Source organism: Tupaia chinensis, unplaced genomic scaffold (genome assembly GCF_000334495.1).
Source record: "Tupaia chinensis unplaced genomic scaffold, TupChi_1.0 Scaffold143742_1, whole genome shotgun sequence".
Lineage (NCBI taxonomy): Eukaryota > Metazoa > Chordata > Mammalia > Scandentia > Tupaiidae > Tupaia > Tupaia belangeri.
In genome coordinates, this window is record NW_006203591.1 from 21,353 (window position 1) to 27,061 (window position 5,709).

At 43.4% G+C, this 5,709-nt stretch overlaps 1 pseudogene; it reads right to left on the reverse strand.

The window, feature by feature from the left end:
• Nucleotides 1-1,575: 1,575 nt before the first annotated feature.
• LOC114005398 (ubiquitin-fold modifier-conjugating enzyme 1 pseudogene) lies at nt 1,576-1,808 on the reverse strand (annotated as a pseudogene).
• Between the last annotated feature and the right edge of the window lie 3,901 nt (nt 1,809-5,709).

The following is a 5,709-nucleotide window of genomic DNA, read 5'->3' on the forward strand; positions in this document are numbered from 1 at the left end:
CACTCGCCAGACAGACAGAGAGAGACAGAGAGACAGAAAGCAAGAAATCACCCCCCAGGGGGGGTGGTCACGCTGCAATCCCTTCTCCTCCATTCTCCTCTCGGGATCTTGGGCACGCACGCACACACTCCCAGCGTGAGTTCTAAGCCACCGGGTCCGGGATGCGAACCGCGGTCGACTACATGGGAGTCCAGCAACATAGCCATTACGCTAACTGCTGGTTCCCATGATCTCTCATGAACTTTCATTTAACTTCATTTTGAAATAATTTTAGACTTATAAAAAAGTTGAAAATAGTTTCTCTTCATGTTAACATCTTTTATAACCATAGTATACGATTGAAACTTGAAATGAACATCAGAATAATACTACTAACTAACATATAGGTATTTTTTTTTCCTTTTATAGGCTTTTTCATAGGGCATATGCACTTTCTGGAGAGAGACAAAGAAAGACAGAGAGAGGGAAAGTGAGAAATCACCCCACCCCAAGGGGGATGACCATGACACAATCCCTTCTCCTCTATTTTCTTCTCAGGACTTTGGGCACACACACATGTATGGTGTAATTGTCAAGCCACCAGGTCTGGAACTTAAACTGCGGTTGGCCAGCAGTAAGAGTTCAGCACTTCAACTACCATACCGCCTTCTCCTTGTCCCTGATCTATAGCATTTGTTTTTTTTTTTTTTTTTTTTAGTTATTGGGAGCATTAGATGGTATAATGGTTACATTGCTGGACTCCCATAGAGTTGACTGAGGTTAAAGTCCTGGACCCACCAAACAAACAAACAAAAAATTTTTTAAAAAGTCCTGGACTCAGTGTCTTAAACTCACTCCAGGCATGTGTGTGTGCATGCCAAAATCCCAACAGGATAATAGAGGAGAAGTGGTTGTGACATGGTCATCCCCCCGGGGAGTGATTTTTCACTTTCTGTCTCTTTGCCTCTCTCTGTTTCTCTGGAAAGCACACATGCCCTATAGCAAAAATATCTCTCTCAAAAAAAAGAATTATTTAATTTATTTACTATTATTAGTATTTTTTAAAATTTGTTATAGGGAATGTGTGCTCACCAGAGAGAGACAAGAGAGAGAAAGAGAGAGAGGAAAGAGAGAGAGAGAAAATGAGAAAGAAGCCGCCAGGTCCAGGACTCGAACCACAGTTGGTCACATGGGAATTTGGTGCTTAACCACTATGCCACCTGCTGGCCCCTAAATTTTATTTCCCCCCCACCCCCAAGAAGCAGCTTTTTTGATAAGTTGCCTCCAAAAAGAGTATGTACTCACTGTGTTATCCCTGTGTCTCCAGGATCTCACTTTGTCCCACCTCAGGAGGGCCTATACATTGGCTCTTGGTCTTCCAAAGCCTTACTTTCCCACTCCCTATGAGCCCAATTAAAAAACTTAGTAATGCTGTTTACTCACTGGTTTTCCCAGCAATACCTGCTGCAGATAGTAAAAAATAAGGGTGTAGGGGCAGGGAGGAATGCAGTTAGATGAGTAAGGACGATAATGCATAGGAGAACAGGAATGGAGCCTGTCAAAAGTTACTCTGTCCTGCCTCAGTTTCTTGCTCCTTCACTGGCTGTATTTCTGTTTGTGTTGGATCACACCCTTCTGGATCAGATCAGGGATTTCCACAGAGCCATGGGATGAGCTAGTCCAAACCTAGGAACGTTACTGGCCCACAAAGATTTGAAGTGATCGGTCAGGCATATTGTGCCACCCCTGTACATCTTTGATGTCTTTCCATCCAGCTCAAGAACTGTAATTTTTAGAGCAGTAGTGGGATATGTAGTAGGAATGTCAAACTCACATTAGAGAAGGTCATGGATATACCAGCATTTCCCAAATCACTGAGTCCCTTCCTTGTTGGACTTCAATTGGAACTATTCATTATCCGCATTCTTGTTGTTTTCCTCCTGTAAGTGTCCAGATGATGTCGCCTATCATTCCCTAGGTTTTATTCTTAGTTCACTACTTCTTCCCCAATATATTTGATACAGGAATTCAGGGGCTCAGGGGTGATCAGGCTCACATTCACAGTGAGACATGGGTCCTTGTCCCATGTTCAGAAGAATTAGAGCCGCTGACACAAAGAGTAGGTATAGCAAAGTGGGGAGTTTTTTAAAGGAGAGGGAAGGAAAAACTAGAGCACCTGAATGGGGGGGGGGGTCCCGGAAAACGGGTTGCCAAGGAAGAACTGTGGAAAGGGGTTTTTATTTAGACAAGGAAGGGCTTTGTCCGGACTTATTCTAGGTGGGGCTTGTGCATGCCTTCCCTTCTTGGTGGGGAGGTGTACATGCTGGATGGGTCCAACTATTCTCCTAGTTTTGGAGTGGGTGCAAGGTCAGGAGATTCTTTGTCTAGAAGGTTTGGCCATGAAAACCCTTATCTTATCCTCTTCCTGGAATATGGTGGGGTCTGGAAAAAGCCTTTGTTTTAGGTCTAGATCATGCTGCTTAGGTCAGTAATTGAGCCACTGCAAGGTCTCTCAAAGAGCAAGCAGCAGGGACCAGCAGTTAGCATAATGGCTATGTCACTGGACTGCCATATAGTCGACCATGGTTCGAGTCCCAGACCCAGTGACTTAAACTCACTCCAGGCACGTGTGCATGCATGCCCGAGATCCCGAGAGGAGAATGGAGGAGAAGGGATTGTGGTGTGGCCATTCCCCTTGGGGGTTGATTTCTTGTTTTCTGTCTGTCTGTCTTTCTGGTGAGTGCACACACCCTATAGCAAAAACCTCTCAAAAAAAAGTTCAGAAAAAAAAAAAAAAAAAAAAAGCTCTCCAAAAAAAAGAGCAAGCAGCAGAGCTGCTTTGTCTCCATCTCAAAACTTAATCATTTGTGATTCCATTTTGGGCCCATACTCTAACTATATGTTTAGGGTTCCTGTCCCCTGTCCCATGTTTTTTCACTTCCAGGATCCAACAGACACCATGTGGAATTTAGTTTTCATGTCAATTAGTCTCCTCGAATCTGTGGCAGCCCTTTTGTCTTTCCTTGTCTCTCAAGACCTTGACACATTGGAACAGTAGTGGTTAGCTATTTTGTAAAATGTCCTTCAATTTGAGTTTGTCTTATTATTTTTTAATATTAGAGTGAGATTATGCATTTTTGGCAAGAATGCTACAGAAGTGATGTGTTTTTCTCAATGCATTGGATAAGGGTTCACATAATGTCTTTATTTTCCTGTCGATAATAATCTTTATCACTGCTGGGTTTCTTTACCATAAGTTACTGTTCTTTCCCTTTGTAATTAATAAATATCTTGGGAAAGTACTTTGAAATAATGCAAATACATTCTTCTTTTATTTATTTATTTTTTTTGAGATTTTTGCTATAGGGCACATGTACTCAGCAGAGAGACAGAGAGAGACAGAAAGCAAGAAATCACCTCCTGGGAACCAGCAGTTAGTGTAATGGCTATGTTGCTGGACTCCCACATAGTCGAATGTGGTTCACGTCCTGGACCCGGTGGCTTAGAACTCACGCCGGGCGCGTGTGCGTGCGTGCCCAAGATTCCAAGAGAATGGAGAAGGGATTGCGGTGTGACCATCCCCCCTGGGGGTGATTTCTCGCTTTCTGTCTCTATGTCTCTCTCTCTCTGTCTGTCTGGCGAGCTATCCCGTAAAGCAAAAAACCCTCCAAAAAAAAAAAAAAAAAGAAATCACCTCCTGGGAAGGGGTGGGGAATGGCCATGCTACAATCCCTTCTCCTCCATTCTCCTCTCAGGATTTTGGGCATGCATGCACACACACCTGGTGTGAGTTTTAAGCTACTGGGTCCAGGACGCGAACTGCGGTCAACTATGTGGGAGTCCAAATACATAACCATTATGCCATCTGCTGGTTCCACAAATACATTATTTTTCATTAAAGTTTCACCCACTAATTTTAGTGTCTATGGGTGGATCTTACCTGCACCAATTATGACAGGGTTATTCTAATAGTGATTTTCTAGTGTATTTATTTATTTATTTATTAGAGGCTTCTTGCCTTAGGGCATGTGTGCTTGCCACAGAGACAGAGACAGTGAGAAGGAAAGTGAGAAGACACCCATCCCAAGGGATGGCCATGTTGCAATCCCTTCCGCTCCACTCTCCTCTCAGAATCTTGGGGATATATGCTCACACGCCCAGTATGAATTTCAAGTCACTAAGTCCAGGATTTGAACCTCAATCAGCCATGTGGGAGTCCAGTGACATAACTGCTATGCCATCTGCTGCCCCCATGGATTTATTCTTCTCTCTTTCAGTTATTCATTAATTTACTTACAACAACTTGAACTCACATATATTTATTTTAACATGTGGGCTATGATTTACTATTATTTACTTTCAAACTGTTTCAGCTTTGGCCATTGTGAGGTGTGGGAGGCTGCGCACTGGCGAGTCTGCCAAGGTTTCTCAGGGAGCAAACAATTACCATGATTGGTTCCCTTCCAAAAACCTGACCTTTGAAACCCTGCTCTGATTGGCCACTAGAATCCCTCAAATTTGCATATCTGGCACCTCATGATTGGTCCCAAAGCAACCAATCACGGCTCACCGTTTACGACCAATCAGGGCCCACCGTTTACAACCCACCAGAGTGTATATAACCACAATGCCTGGCCCACAGTAGCCAGAAGACAACGACGACCAAGAAGACAATGACGACCAAGACAACGACGACCAGGAAGACGACGACTGAAGAGCCTGAAGAGCTGAAACACTGTGCAGTCTCCAGACAACCCTGAAGATCCTGAAGAGCTGACACTGCATCATCTCCAGATGACCTGGGAGACCCTGAAGAGTTGTAACACTACATCGTCTCCGGACGACCCTGAAGAGCTGTGACACTGCGTCGTCTCTGTGCTGTACCGTGCTGCCCACAATAAACGGACGACACTGTCGTCTCCGTGCTGTAACACTACGCTGCTTGTCCCGGCTCTCACTCCTTCACTCAGGAAACCTGTTCAGCTGTCCCCCCAGGTCGGGACACCTGGAGCCCGAACAGGGACGGGACAGTGAGGTCTTTCAGGTCAATTTATTTTGCCCTTTGGATGTGCCTTATCTTATTTTGAGTGCTTCCTTACTTATAAGACTATAAGATGGGGGACCAGCAGTTGGCGTGGTAGTCAAGGTGCTGGACATTCTCAAATGGCCAACCATGGTTTGAGTCCTGAACCTGATGGCTTGCTTCCTCACTTTCTCTCTCTCTCTCTCTCTCTCTCTCCTCTCTCTCTGTTCAAATTAAATTAAACAAATGAATAAATAAAATTACATAAATAATTCTTTAAAAAAAAGATTACAAGCTGCTCCAGCTCATCTTGTATTTTCTCTGCCTCAGTTCAAGTACTTTTTCAAAGAAATCTAGTTCCTTTTATTAAAAAATGGTATTCAGAAACCAAGATCTGGTAGCTATGTGTGCTCATTGAGACAAATATTATTACTTCCAGGCCCTCTTAGCTAACTTGGAAGCTTGGAAATGTATGTTTGTATATTAACCCATGCATAAATACATTCACATTCTCTCCCTCTTTCTCTCTCTGTCTCTGATTCCAATCCCACACTAGAGGGTTCATAGTAGGCTTCCCCATTTTCTTAATTATAACTTCTTTCATTGACAGTGAGAAATCTGACTCTCGTTAACTAAGACATATTTACTTACTTGCTCAAGTCTAAAATTAACATGAAGTTTTTTTTTTTTTTTGAGAGATTTTTCCC